We start from the raw sequence: 16,049 nt of genomic DNA on the forward strand, positions 1-16,049 counted from the left end.
ACCACAGGGGTGCTGGGAACTGGGGAGTCCAGCCAAAGAGGGGAGCAGGAAATGGGGATCACTCCATCCATCGGGCATCTGAAGGGTGTCACTGATGAGGCTGGCTTCCGTGTGTCCCTTCAGAGTTCCGACCAGGAACATCAAGAAATAGCCAGACGAGCGTGGGAAGAAAAGCAAAGGAACGAAGAGCTTACGAGACAAATAGCAAGTCTCCAAACCGAGGAGGAAGCATCTTTGCAGCGTGAAAATTCCCCGCTTGAAAGTGAGATTCAGTGGCTGAGGCTGAAGCTTCAGATTCTGCCTGAATCACACCAAGAGCACATCTTGCAACTTCAGAGAAAATTGTCTGCGGAGGAAACGCCCCGCTTGGCCATCGAGAAGAAACGGGCCAGCCTGGGCACGAACCCCAGCTCCCCGTGGCAGATTCGCGAGCCCCACGGGAAGACGGCCAGGGACCTGGGCGCAGAGCTGGAGAGAACCCCCTGCCACTGTCACCGGGAAGTCCTCTTCACGAGAAGAGAATTCCAGAAGGCTGCGCGGCAGCTGTGCTGACCGAGGGAAAGCTCGAGGCGCTGAGAAGTGATCGCCAAGGGCACCTGCTGGCCGACATCAAGTCCACCGGCCGGCCTTTCCCAAGGGGCCCTCTTGCTCCCGCTGTTCCACCGGCAGCCCAAGGAGGCCCGGAAGCGTCAGGGGGTGCCCGGGGTCATCGGGCCCCCCGGGAAGGAGGAAGATCACACCGTGAGGGCTCCGGGATCCAGGGTCGCCTGCAGGTGAGGCTCGGCTCACACCAGCGGGGTCTCGAACATTCCCGACCATCCGAACGTGTTCTGTGTCTCCACATCACCCGATCCTCTAGAGTTAGATGATATAATTCTTGTATTTTGACCTAAATAAGAGGGCCACCATGACTGGAACCACCACTGAAATCCGGCCTGGATGCAGTTACAGCAATAAAGACCGTTTCTGCCTGGCAGGAGCATTTCTGTGCGTCATTTTGAAACACGTGAGCGTGTAGGAAAAGTCTGGAGGAGTAATCTAATGTTTACCCGCATGAATTTTGACTCATTTTTAAAAAACACTAAAAAACCCATAAACAACAGCACCCCATTCCAACTTCATAATATTTGTATTAGATTATCCCTAAATTCACATATTAGTTTAGGAAAGTTGACATTTTGCAACCAATTTTTAGATTTTGGTATTTTTTTTTTAAACTTTCTTGTTTTAAGATCTTGTGTGTGGTTTAGACGTTTCTAGATTTTATCCAGTTAAAAAGCGCACACACACGGATACACAAATGACAAAGCAGACTCAGGTGCTCCTAGTTGGACTTCAGGAACAGAGGATAGTATAAAACAAAGCTGCAACATTTTTTTTTAAATTCAAAGACAGAAAGAAAAATCACGCTGACAGAGAAGATATCTAACTCCTATAGACAGAAAAGGAGAGGTGGCTGAAATATCGGACAAGACTCCAACAAGAAACCTCTCACCCCACATGCTGCAGAGGGAGAGTGATGAAGGCCGGGTCTGGAGCTGCGGGCAGGGGTGGGGGGGGAGGGGCGAGTCTGGGGAGACCCCCAGCCACTAGCCACGCACCGGGGAAGCTGCTCCCAGCCCTGGGCCTGGAGGCCGGAGGGGGACGCGGTGTCATCTGGGCCGGTGGCGGGGGGTGGGGGGGGGGGTGTCATCATGGAGGCAAAGCTGGGAGGGAACCTGAAGCCGGCCCCCACCCTCTCCCCTCCTGTGCCCCCCTTTGCCACCTGAGGAGCCCCACCACAGCCGGGCCCGCGGAGTCCGTGGCCGGGGGCACAGAGCAGGCCAGAGAAGGGCCGGCGTGGACTCGAAGCCCAGCCCACGGGAGTCGGTTCAGCGGACACAGCCGGCGAGTGGGGTCTGGGGGCGCCCCGAGCTCACACGCTAGCCAGGGGGCAGGTCGGGTAAGAAAAAGGAAGTGGGTGGGGGGGAGGGGGAGAGGGAGGGGAGGGAGAGGACGGGGAGGAGGAGAGCTCGAGGCCAGCTTTGACGGCTCCCGGTCGGGAGGGACCTCCTGGCCGTGGCCTCAGCCGGCCTGACCCACGACAGAGGCTGCGGGCCAGGGGCTCTGGGGCCGAGGCCGCTGTCCTCCCCCGCGGCTGGCCCTGGAGCCCAGCCCGGGACCCGGAGGCCGCGCTCCGGCGGCGGGCAGGGCAGCCAGAGGGGAAGGGAAAGCTCAGGGCCCCCCTCTTGCCTGTTTGCCACGTGCCATCACTCCCACGTCGGGGCTGCTCCGTGGCCGGACCAGCATCCTCGCTGCTGACCCCGCCCAGACCGGTGGGCAAGAGTCTGACTCCCGCTACCACCCCGTGCAGGCTGTGTGCCCCTGGCCAGGTCACCTAACCTCTCTGTGCCTCCGCTTCTCGAATGTAGAGTATGACTGCTCGTCAGTAGTCCCCGCCGTGCACAGGTGGCGGGAGGTCACGCCGTGACACTGGGTTCGTGCTTAGGACAGTGCCTGTGCCGAGCAGATCCCATGTGCCTGTTTGCCAGCAGCCGGGATTTTCCTCGGGACCCAGTGGAGCTCCCAGGTGGTGAGAGGAGCCATCCAAGGTGAGGCAGGTGAGCGGGGATCCAGCCGGCTGGCGGGGGTGCACGAGGGGCAGCCAGCCTGGTGAGGGCTGGTGGAGCAGAGTGGGATGGCGGTGCATGGGCTGGGTGCTCAGGGAGCTGGGGCAGGTCTGCAAGGGCTAATGGCTGCCACAGGGAAGCTGGTGTGGGCCCCCAGATCCCCATGATTCCCCAGCCGTGGGACCTGGGCTTCTCCATTTGCCCTCCCTCAGGCCCTCAAGACTGGGGCAGGGCTGGGGTGCTGGGTGGTTCAATAGGTTAAGCATCTGACTTTGGCTCAGGTCATGATCTCAGGGTCCTGGGATGGAGCCTCGCGTTGGGCTCCCTGCTCAGTGGGGAGTCTGCTTCTCCCTCTGCCTTTCGCACTCTCCCTTCTCACTCTCTCACAAATAAATAAATAAAATCTTTTAAAAAATATTTTATTGATTAAAAAAATGCTAACCATCATCTGAGCTTTCAGTGAATCATAATCTTTTTGCTGGAGGGTCTTGCCTTGATGTCCATGGCTACTGACTGATCAAGGTGGTGGTTGCTGAAGGTTGGGGTGGTTGTGACAATTTCTTCAAATAAGACAACAATGTAGTTTGCCACATCCATTGACTCTTCCTTTCATGAGCAATTCAATTTCTCTGTAACGTGATGCTCTTTGAAAGCATTCTATCCACAGAACTTCTTTCAAAGTTGGAGTCAATTCTTTCAAACCCTGCTACTGCTTTATCAACTAAGTTTATGTAATATTCTCAATCTTTTGTGGTCATTTCAACAATCTTCATGGCATCTTCACCAGGAGTACTTTCCATTTCAGGAAAGCACTTTCTTTGCTCATCCATAAGAAACAACTCCTCATCTGGTCAAGTTTTATCATGAGATGGCAGCAATCCAGTCCCATCTTCAGGCTCCACTTCTAATTCTGGTTCTCTTGCTAGTTCTCCCACATCTGCAGGCACTTCTTCCACTGAAGTCTTGAAACCCTCAAAGTCATCCATGAGGGTGGGAATCAGCTTATTCCAAACTTCTGTTCATGTGGATATTTTGACTTCTTCCTATGAATCATAAATGAGTTCTTAATGGCATCTAGAATGGTGAATGTTTTTCAGAAGGTTTTCAATTTACTTTGCCCAGATCCATCAGAGGAACCACTCTCTATGGCAGCTATAGCCAAATAATAAGATGTGAAGGTCAAAATTACACCTTGAGGGTGCCTGGGTGGCTCCGTTGGTTAAGCGACTGCCTTCGGCTCAGGTCATGATCCTGGAGTCCCAGGATCGAGTCCCGCATCGGGCTCCCTGCTCGGCAGGGAGTCTGCTTCTCCCTCTGACCCTCTTCCCTCTCGTGCTCTCTATCTCTCATTCTCTCTCTCTCAATAAATAAATACAAAAAATCTAAAAAAAAAAAAAAAAATTACACCTTGAGCCATGGTCTGGAGAATGGATATTGTGTTCGCAGGCATGAAAATGACATTCATCTCATTGTCCATCTCCATCAGAGCTGTAGGGTGACCAGGTGCACTGTCAATGAACAAGTAATATTTTGAAAGGAATCTTTTCTTCCTGACCAGTAGGTCTTAACAGTGGGCTTAGAATAGTCAGTAAACCATGTTGTGGATAGATGAGCTGTCATCCAGGCTTTGTTGTTCCATTCATAGAGCACAGGGAGAGTATATATAGCATAATCCTTAAGGACCTAGGATTTTCAGAATGTAAATGAGCACTGACTTCAACTTGAAGTGACCAGCTGCATTAGCCCCTACCAAAAGAGGCAGGCTGTCGTTTGCAGCTTTGAAGGCAGGCATTGACTTCTCTCTAGCTCTGCAAGTCCTAAATAGAATCTTCTTCCAATGTAAGATGGTTTTGTTTACATTGAAAATCTGTTGTTTGGTGGAGCTACCTGGTGATCTGAGCTCGATCTTCTGGAGAACTGGCTGCAGCTTCTACATCAGCCCTTGCTGCTTCACCTGGCACTTTGGTGGCATGGAGATGGCATCTTTCCTCAAACCTCATGAACCAACTTCTACTGACTTCAGACTTTCCTTTTGCAGGGTCCTCACCTCACTCAGTCTTCACAGAATGGAGGAGAGTCAGGGCCTTGCTCTGGATCAGGCTTTGGATTCAGGGAATGTTGTAGCTGACTCCATCTTTTATCCAAACCATTCAGACTTTCTCCTTATCAGCAGTAGGACTGTTTTGCTTTATCATTTGTGTCTTCACTAAAGTAGCACTTTGAATTTCCTTCAAGGACTTTTCCTTTGTATTTGCCAGTAACTGGCACCAAAGGCCTAACTTCTGGTCTTTCTTGGCTTTTGACATGCGTTCCTCACTAACCTTAATCATTCTAGCTTTTGATTTAAGTGAGAGATATATGACTCTTCCTTTTGCTTGAAAACTTAGAGGCCATGGTAGGGTTATTAATTGGCCTAATTTCAACGCTGTGTCTCAGTGAATAGGCCCAAGGAAAGGGAGGAAGACAGGGAACCGCTGTTAGGTGGAACAGTCAGAATACATTTATACAACTAAGTTCGTGGGTCTCGAATGAGTACAGTTCGTGACACCTCAAAACAATTACAATGGTAACACCAAAGATTACTGATCAAAGATCACCATAACAAATACAACAATAATGAAAATATTTGAAATACTGAGATTTACCAAAATGTGACACAGAGATACGAAGTGAGCCAACACTTCTGGAAAAAATGGTGCCAATAGACTCGCTAAACACAGGGTTGCCACAAACATTCAATTTGTGAAAAATGTAATATCTGCAAAGCACAGTAAAGTGAAGCACACTAAAATGAGGCATGCCTGTAAAGATGAGTACCTAGACAAAGAAGAATAAAGCTAGAGACCTCATGCTCCCTGATTTCAAACTCTATTACAAAGCTATAGTAATCAAAGCAAAATGAAAAGGCCAGCTATTAGATGGGAGAAAATATTTGCAAATATTTTATGTGTCTGATAAGAAGTTAATCTCCAAAGTACATAAAGAACTCATACAACTCAGGAGCTAAAAAACAAACAATCCAATTTTTAAATGAGCAGATCTAAGTAGATATTTTTCCAAGGAAGACATACAGATGGCCAACAGATACATGAAAATGTGCTCAACATCATTCATCATCAGTGAAATGCAAATCAAAATCACAATGAGATATCACCTCACACCTGTCAGAATGACTATTATCAAAATAAGAAATAACAAATGTTGGCAAAGATGTGGGAAAAGGGGAACCCTTGTGCACTATTGCTGGGAATGTAAATTGGTGCAGCCACTAAGGAAATAGTACAGAGGTTCCTCAAAAAATTAAAAATAGAACTACCTTATGATCCAGTAATTCCACTTCTTGGGTACTTATCCAAAGAAAATGAAAACACTAACACAAAAAGATATCTGCACCCCCATGTTCATTGCAGCATTATTTACAGTAGCCAAGATATGGAAACAACTTGTGTCCATCGATGGATGAATGGATAAAGAAGCCATGATATATATGCGCAATAGAATACCATTGAGCCATAGAAAAGGATAAAATCTTGCTATTTGCAGTGACATGGGTGGACCTTGAAGGCCTTAAGCTAAGTGAAATAAATCAGAGAAAGACAAATATCATATGCTCTCCCACTTAAATGTGGGATCTAACAAAGCAGAAACAAAACTGATCTCATAGATAGAACAAATTGGTAGTTGACTGAGGTGGGGAGTAGGGTAGATGAAATTGGTAAAGGGGATCAAAAGGTACAAACTTCTAATTATAAAATAAATATGTCATAGGGATGTAATGTACAGCATGGTGACTAGAGTTAATACTCTATTGCACATTTTAAAATTTGTAAGAGTAAATCTTAAAAATTCTCATCATAAGAAAAAAAATTTTGTTTGTCTGGTCACGGGTATTAACTACACTTATTGTGGAGATCATTTTGCAATATATACAAATATTCAATCATTATGTTGTACACCTGAAACTAATATAACATTATATGTCAATTATACATCAATTTAAAAAAAATGGATATCTATATTACATCACACTCAAAATTAATTATAAATATATTAAAAACTCAAATGTGGAAAGCAAAACTTTAAAATGTTCAGAAGAAAATGTTAAACATCCTTATAACTTCAGATGGGGAAAGGCTCTGGAGCCAGGCTGTCTGAGATCCAATCTGAGCTCCAGGATTCGCCAGTGGTAAAGAACCTGGACAAGTTACTCCCTGTTCCCTAGTTTCCACATCGGAAAAATCAGAATAATAATAGAAGAATTTGATGAAATCTCTTTCAGAAGTCTCCCCAGTTTTGTTTGTAGGTCGTAGCTGCAAAGAAGGAATCCAAATCAATCCAGTGGACAAGATGGAGAACTTTGCCGCATTTGGTTATAATCCCATGTGTCTCAACTCCCCCCCCCCCCCGCCCCGGAAAGTTAAAAAAGTTAAAAACTGATCTAATGCAGAATGTTCCACCATGCACGTCAGCCACCAGGGCTGATCCTGACTTCAAAAGACAGCAGCAGCAAAGGGGGCTATAACCTTAGCAGTCACCATCTCGCCAAATAGAGCCAATGAAATTTAAATCACATGAAGTTCAGTTCAAAATAAATATGTTTCTAATCTAAGTGTGTTTTCATAGATCCTCACTGATGCTGACATTCTTGGCTTGGGAGGCCACTTGGAGTTTTCTCTCTAAAGAAGGCAGCCCCTGAACAGAGTTGAGGAGGCGGGTGGCCATAGAACTGTATGAACCAAGCTGCCACAGAGATTTAACTACTTTTTTTTTTTTAAGATTTTATTTATTTATTTGAGAGAGAGAATGAGATAGAGAGAGCATGAGAAGGGGGAGGGTCAGAGGGAGAAGCAAACTCCCTGCCAAGCAGGGAGCCCGATGTGGGACTCGATCCAGGGACTCGATCCAGGGACTCGATCCAGGGACTCTAGGATCATGACCTGAGCCGAAGGCAGTCGCTTAACCAACTGAGCCACCCAGGCGCCCGAGATTTAACTACTTTTGACAATCCTCTGTAAAAGAGATAGTAGAGAACAGGAGTAGGAAGTTTAGATCATCTGTGTACAAACACAGCATTTTCGTAAAAAGAGTAATAACAGAACCTACCTCAAAGGGTTGCTGAAAGGATTACCTGAGTAATGTGCATAAAGCGTTTAAAACCACCTGACACTTCTTAAGTGCTTTCTAGGTTTTTGTTGTTATTTGTTGCTGTTGTAGAAATAGCTACACCTTGTTACAAGAGACAAATGCTCTCAATTTGCCAAATCTATGCCTACCAAAGTCCAGAAATTTTAGTAATGAAGGGAAGGAAAGGCTAATCAATCCTGGAGGGTAACAAGGGAGAAAAAATAACAGAAAAACATAATAATGAAAGGACAAGAGTTCACAATCTACTCATCAAAAACCACACAAATGTAAATGAGTCGAATTGCTCTATCAATCATTTCATTTAATCATTTCATCTGTGTACATCCCCCCCACCACCACCAAATTGCCTCCACAAACATAAGCTTGCATGGGACGTGTTTTGCCTTCTTTCTCTCTGCCACGCTTCCACATTCTGAAATGTGTGTGCATCACGGGTGTCCAATAAAAATCGGTTGATCAAGAGACAGAATCTGCAACCTTGATCCTGCAAATATGGCCCAGATGATGTGTTCTTTCTCTATTTGGAGGCACATTGTCTGGTAAGATGCCACAGAAAACAGAAACAGTGAAACAGAGATTCCTTAGAGGTCCAGCAGACTTCGCAATAAGACTTTCTTTTATGCTCATCTTTCACAAGTCTTTATGACTTCTGAGTTTTTAGAAAGGAGTTCTCTAATTCCATAGTACTTAAAGTCATGTTTTTCAAACACTGACAAACTGCAATGCACAGGGTTACGGTGCACTTGCTAAAACCAGTAACATTACATTTTATGTTTTTGACACAGTAAGGGTGTGGCTTTTCTATGCTAATTTTACTATGAGACCATCCTTTTCACTAGAAAATTTATTCCTGCCATTCTAACTGTAGCAGCCGGTTGAACACGTTTGCAGCATTGCCTTGCTTTTACAAGGTGGTATTTAAAATACTGCAGAATGGATTTTTTAAAAAATCCTGTAAATCGTGACCCTAAATTTCATTTCTGACTAACCAACCAGCAACACTGCTTTGTCATCTAAAGTTTGTAGGATTCCAGGAGTTTGTGAAAACATTATTTTGGACAAGTCACACAAGTGGGAGTTTAGTTTTTTTTAAATTTTTTTATAGAAGGAGTTTAATGATCTGCAATGTTCTGGGTTTGCTATTTCTTCCCCAATAAACTTTAAGGATTTATAACAGACAACCAAATCACAGATTTGAAGGCTACAAGTTAGGGGAATCAGTCAGAATTAGGACAAGGTTGAATAAGGAGGGCAGATGGCCTTTCTTGCCACTCTCTTGACTAGTTGCGCTTCCCTCCTACCAAGATGAGAAGCTGGATCTTGTTTCTGCTTTCCCCCTATCAGTGTCTGGCTTATAAATAAATTAATCTCGGGGCACCTGGGTGGCTCAGTCGTTAAGCGTCTGCCTTCGGCTCAGGTCATGATCCCAGGGTCCTGGGATCGAGCCCCGCATCGGGCTCCCTGCTCCGCGGGAAGCCTGCTTCTCCCTCTCCCACTCCCCCTGCTTGTGTTCCCTCTCTTGCTGTGTCTCTCTCTGTCAAATAAATAAATAAAATCTTTTAAAAATTAATTAATTAATCTCTTATCGCTTCATGGATAATGCCGCTAACAGACATTATTTTTTTGTCAATAGTTTGAAATTTCTTTTTTTTTTTTTTTAAGATTTTATTTATTTAGAGAGAGAGAGAGCAGGAGAGGGGGGAGGGTCAGAGGGAGAAGCAGACTCCCTGCCGAGCAGGGAGCCCGATGCGGGACTCGATCCTGGGACTCCAGGATCATGACCTGAGCTGAAGGCAGTCGCTTAACCAACTGAGCCACCCAGGCGCCCAATAGTTTGAAATTTCTAGTAGTGATAGGAGAAAGGGACTGTGAGCAACCTCCCTAAAGTAACAGAGTCTCTCGAGGTACGTGTTAGTCAAGTACCGGGACAGCTGGGTTTAAGGTCTCGGTCTATGAGAATCAAGTGTCACCAGTAGATGGAGTACTTGGCCAGAAATTCACGGGGCGGGGGGTGGGGGGGAGGTGTACGTTGGGGGTTGGAGGTTGGAGATGGAGAAGGTTGCCAGCTTAGCTATTAAGTGGTCCAAGCAGGTCAGGGGATGTTCACGGTCTGGATAGTTTAGCAGATACCAGGAAGTGGGTATTTAACTAGATGAGACACAAGACTAACTGGAAATGTGGGACATAGTGAAGGATGGCACCACTAAGCTGAGGCAGCCCTCCATAGTGAGTTCCATAGGCACCCTCTCTTAGGCAATGGAGCCCCAATCTTTACTGCACATCCTCATAGCCTCTGGGCCAGGGCCTTCTCCATCTGGCTGGCTTATACCCCAGAACACACAACGGTGTGGAACTGTGGATTCCAGCCACCCGCCCTTCAGCAGGCAGTCAGCAAACGCCCAGCTCAGCTAAACACACAGGTTTGGTGGGGATTCAGGAAGTGAAGGCCAATGAGTCCTCTAATCACTGGTTCTCCATCTGGTACATAAATCTATGCATTCTGTTACACTGGTTGTTTAAATACCAGGGCCAGTTTGTCTCCCAAATATCCTAAGAGGCCTCTCCCTCTTGGACATGCATTTTGCAAGCTGGGTTCTTTGCACAAAAGTTAACAAGTTGTCCTCTTCCTTCTCCCTTCTTTCCCCTGCCTCACATTAGTTGTACCCCACCCCACCAGCTTTAATACCCCAGTCCCCTAAGACTTTGGGTAACATGAGCCCATTCCTCAGAGCATGATCAGGTCCAAGTTCACTGAAAAAAAAATTGTTTCTGGTGCCTCAACGTTAGATTAGACCCTGAATGATGATGACTGTCTAAATGGCCAGTCACCCACTTCTGTGGCATCTCTAAAGTATGTCTCTATATCCACAGCATAAAGGATGCCATTCCATTTTTATATTCCAATTCTGAGTCTGCTTCCAGTAAGAGGAGGTGATAATGGCTTGGATGAACGAGCCTCCACAGCTGGTCCTGACAAAGATTGAACAATTGTGCTTGGAGGCTGCTTACTGTCCATTTGTGAATATGCTGTTCCCTGGTTATATTGCTTTGAAGAAATTAACTTCCAAGGTCAGCTGGAACATGAATATACCCAGAATTTAAAAATATGACAAGTAAGTTTTAAGAGAGTGAAGGTTGACAAAATAATCTTTGTGGACAAGTCTTTGAAAGGAAAGTCAAGTCTTTTTGAATTTGTCCAGGGCTCAAGAAATTTTCGATGCAAAGTGTAGTGGTAAAGACTGTGACCCCACTGTGTTCGCTAAGCAAGGTCAAGGTATGTCGGGAGCACCTTCCCTTGTTGCTACAGTCCTGAAAAAACCAACCATGCAGCCCCTCAGGGGTCCATTTAGAATCAAAGAACTCTTAATACAGGTTCTGGCTTGGAGGGAAAGAATCTTGGCTTACGTAATGGAAATGACAAAGCAGCCAAATCAATGTAACAGGTCAGTGTGTCGAAACCACTGACAAGTTGGAAAAGCAAAGGAGTTCTACTTTGAAAAACTAAAGAATGTTGAGTTGATTTGCCAGGGGAATGAGGAAGAAGATTGCCCTGTATTGGGAGTATGGCATCTTGCTTTGGGAGGAACTAAGATAGCAACGTAGTAGGAGGACCCTAGGCTCGTCTCATCCCTCGAACACAACTGAACAGCTATCAAATCTCTCTCAAAACCCCAAAAATCAGGGGCGCCTGGGTGGCTCAGTCGTTACGCGTCTGCCTTCGGCTCAGGTCATGATCCCAGTGTCCTAGGATCGAGCCCCGCATCGGGCTCTCCGCCCCGCATCGGGCTCTCCGCCCCGCAGAGAGCCTGCTTCTCCTTCTCCCACTCCCCCTTCTTGTGTTTCCTCCCTCGCTGTCTCTCTCTCTGTTAAGTAAATAAATAAAATCTTTAAAAAAATATATTAAAAAAAAAAAAAAAACCCCAAATCAACCTGAAGACAGAACAAACTTCACAACAAAAGGGAAGGAGTATGGCATTTCTGTACCACAGATGAAGCTTTGTAATGCCTAATGGAGGGGACCCATGGGAAGAACCAGCACAGTTTTAACAGCCTGGGCCAGCAAAGCAGTAACAATTGAATTATTCACTCCAAATCCTGTGCTTAATTGCAAAATGCTCTGTGTTATTCTTAGAAGACACGCTGGTTTGTTTCCCTAAGCAAAATGCACACTTAAAGTGCCCTTTGAAGAAATTTCATTTCTTCTCTAATTAAAGTTTGAGTTGGGATCATTATTCCTTACCTATAGTATTAACATCTAGTGGGTTCACCTTGGAAATGAAGAGGCTCATCTTGGGAGCTCACCAGGGGGTTGCTGGTAAACTGATTTCTGGACAAGGTGTGTTACAGAGGACACTGAGGTGAAGACTCCATAAAGAAATGTAAGGACTTGATTCACTGAATTGAAGTAAGTTTCTGTGAAATATGATTACAGAACAATTTAATGAGTGTTACCATAGGTGATAAGGGGGAAAAAAGGAAAGAAATCCAGAAAGAATTTTTCAGTTCTTACTTTATTTGATCTCCCTGCCCTGTGGGAACAGTATATACTCCTATCTCATTCAAGAAAGGATTGAGGATAAGATTCATATTTTTGGAATGTAGTAAGTTGATACTTTCCTTGCTGACTTCAGCTCTTCTTTTAACAGTTTTATTGATACAACTCATCTACCTTTAATACATCCATGGAACTGTACAACGAGCCCCACTATCAAGTTTAAAACTTTTTTATCACTCCCAAAAGGAACCCACACTCATTAGCAATCACCCCAATTTCACTCAAGCCCCAGCCCTATGCAATCACTAATCTACTTTGCATCTGTAAGGATTTGCCAGTTCTGGATAGTTAATATCAGGGGAATCATACCATATGCAGTACTTTCAGACTGCCTTCTTGCACTTACATGTTTTCAAAGTCTATCCATGTTGCAGCATGTACTGGTACCTCCTTCCTTCTTATTGCCAGATAATATTCTACTGCATGAATATACCATATTTCACTGGTATGTCCATTGGTAGTCTTCCCTTCCCTTCCCTTCCCTTCCCTTCCCTTCCCTTCCCTTCCCTTCCCTTCCCTTCCCTTCCCTTCCCTTCCCTGATGGTAGTCAGATACCATCACTGATGGCCATAGGTAGTCTTCCCTTCTTGGGTATTATGAATAATGCTGCTACGAACACTCGTGTACAAGTTTTTGTGTGAACACGTTTTCATTTCTCTCGGATATATATCTAGCAGTGTTGTTATGTCATACAATAGCTCTGCATTTCACATTCCAAGGAACAGCCAGAATCTTTCCCAAAGTGGCTGCACCATCAATACTTCTTATCTTAGAAGTTTTTCAGTGTTCAGAGATTTAACCACTATTCAAGTAATTTTCCTATTTTTCTATGGCTTTATTTTTTAAATCCATTAATCTCATATAGACTTCATCCAATTTGTAGTGACAATCTATATTTGGATTTTCCTCTAAATTCTCAGCCAGTGATTCCAGAATTATTGCTATGTAATCTTTAATTTCCTCATTGATACTTACTTTCTTCTTTTATATGTCACATTTTTATACTTAATAAACTATAATTCTGCATTGTTTATGATGTTCCATTGATCCATCTGTATATGTCCAAGTTAGTACCACACCATTTTTAGAACTCTAACTTTGTTTTAATAATTCATAAGGCTAAGCTCTCCTTATTGGTCTTCCTTATTAGAATATTTTTTATTATCTCAGTTGAATCTTCAGAATACTTGCACTGACTCTTTTGGAGAAAAAATGCATTGGGGATTTTTATCATTATCGCATTATCTTTATAAATTAGTTTGAGATGAGTTATTATTTTTAGAATATTTCATTCTCTTACCTTGAAATATGTTATTTCTGCAGAAGAAATTTCAAAACAAGACTTACAGTATTTGGTGATTTGTTTACTGTATGGACCAAAGGACAAGGAAGAATCAAAAATGCTTCTGTGGTTTGGGGTCTGAGGGACTAAGAGGAGATTAGTATGAGACAACAGAGTATTGCTAAGGACTATAAAAAAGAAGAGGGAAGATTTCTTTTTCAGTGCTGCTTTGGAGGACAGAAAAGCAGTCAATGTCTCAAAATAACCAGGAGTCAGATTCAGCCATATATCACAAACCACTTTACACAAAAGAGCTCTCCAGAAATGAAAAAAGCTGCCATATAAAGAGACGTAAGACCTTCATTTCTGGAGGCATTCTGGCTGAGGATGGATTGCCAAGTATTAAGAAGATGGCCCTCCTGTGTTGAGTTGAGTTACGCTGTGTTGAGTTTGTTCTCCAAGCGGGGATAACCTTAGGATAATTGAAACAAGTGATTGGAATTCATAAAGAAGAAATGTAAAAGAAGATCAGGAACAAGGAATGAGCTTTAGGTAGTGCTGAAAGGAAAGAGAAAGAAGAGCCATAGGGAGAGAAAGAGATGATGCAATTAATAAGAAAACACCAGGGAAAAATCACAGAATCATGGATGACAACAAAAGACCATGGAAGCATTGGCCAATAGTCAAGAATCACACAGAGCATTAAGTAGATTAAGGCCTAGAAGGAGTACTTTATAAAACCATTTAAGGATCTCAAGACATCACTTTTGTGTTTCAGGTATTCTATTTTATGGAGATAATTATATATAAGAGAGGTCCTCAAAAAGTGAGGTTTTTGAAACTCTCAGGATACATCCCTTAAAACTATCAAGATTTTACTTACGGGAGGAGGTGAGGATATCATTATAGAAGAAAACCCTCTCAGGAAAGGGGAAGGGCTCATTTTTAGCTCAGAGGAGGAAGGATATTTTAGAATCTGGAAAGAAGAACAAAGATGAGAAAACGCAGACCAGTGCCTGGCTCCTCTCAGGAAAATAAGATGCAAGGACCCCTTACAAGAATGAGGATACTGTGGTCAGAATGAGTATTTCGTACAAATAGAGAAGAGTCATTAAAGAAAGCCATTGGGCCAGAGTAGATAGGAAGGATGGCCGGATAGGGGCAGGGGTCCATTTGAAGTGAGCATTATGAACTTCTGACTCTTTGCATTTTCTCCACTAGTACCTGTGCCCTGCGTAAGAGCAGGAGCTGAGAAGGCGGACTGTGGGGGCAATCCAGGGCTAAGCTGGTACGGCGCGTGCAGTGAGGGCTGGGTGGGGGGAGTCATCGGCGTGGTGGCAAGGGCCTCATGGAAGCAGCTGATCACAGAGTCAAGAGTGGGTGGAACAGATGAAGTGAAGCCTACACAGACGTTTCCATGCGGTTAAAGCAGAGCAGGAGTGGGGAAGAGAAAGAACACAAAGGCAAGAGTGGCAACTTGAAGGCAGAACAGAGCCACATGCTGATGATAAGGTCTAGAACATAATCAGAGCTACAGGTGAGGAGAGGAGCCTCAGTATCCTGCAGTGAACTGAGGAATGTTCAGGTTGACACAGAAGGAGCTGGGATGGAAAGAGAGGACCTGAGATGCATCTTGAAGTTGGCCAGGATGGTGTAAACGCTAATAGAAGATACTGGTAATGATTTGGAGGCGGTTAGCGAGTGGTAATAGTGACTTCGGATGATAATACCTGGAGAAAGGCTATTGGAAAGAGTGGTGTTTGAAGCTTTGCTTTAAAAGAATTTAGGGAACCGACATGTTAATTAACAACCAAAGCAGTTGCTAGAGTTTGAAGACAAAGCAAGATTTGTCTTAATGCAGATTTATAACTGGCATTATTTCTGCAGGATAAGGTGGAGAGGTGTGTAGAATTTCATTCTTACTTAGTGCCCTGAGTATTATTTGAATTTGCCATTGGGAGCCTGCATTGCTCTTGTGAGAATGAACGAAAGAAAGAAAGAAAGAAAGAAAGAAAGAAAGAAAGAAAGAAAGAAAGAAAGAAAGAAAGAAAGAAAGAAAGAAAGAGGAGGAAGGAAGAAAGAAAGAAAGAAAGAGGAGGAAGGAAGGAAGGAAAAGAAAGGGAGAGAGAAAGAAAGGAAGAAAGAAAAGAAGAGAGAGGGAAGGAGGAAGGAAGGAAGAAAGGGAGAAAGAAAGAAAAAAGGGAGAGAGAGAGAGGAAGGAAGGAAGGAAGGAAGGAAGGAAGGAATAGGGGAGAGAGGAAGAGAGAGAGAAAGAAAAGGAAGGAAGGAATAGGGGAGAGAGGAAGAGAGAGAGAAAGAAGGAAGGAAGGAAGGAAGGAAAACTGGGGGCAAAACTAGAATTCAAGCCCACAGTGAACAAACACTTGTCCACCACCCTTGACTCCACAGCTGAACAAAGCAGGCCGCCTAAGGCGGGGTTTTGTTAGTCTTCCCAACA

The 16,049-nt window shown here is 44.4% G+C and overlaps 1 pseudogene; it reads left to right on the forward strand.

Moving 5' to 3' along the window:
* Positions 1-10,691: 10,691 nt before the first annotated feature.
* Positions 10,692-11,357, forward strand: LOC123834407 (microtubule-associated protein RP/EB family member 1-like; annotated as a pseudogene).
* Positions 11,358-16,049: the final 4,692 nt, after the last annotated feature.

Source organism: Mirounga angustirostris, unplaced genomic scaffold, assembly GCF_029215605.1.
Source record: "Mirounga angustirostris isolate CCGP_5_RB_7025 unplaced genomic scaffold, mMirAng1.0.hap1 SCAF_1, whole genome shotgun sequence".
NCBI lineage: Eukaryota > Metazoa > Chordata > Mammalia > Carnivora > Phocidae > Mirounga > Mirounga angustirostris.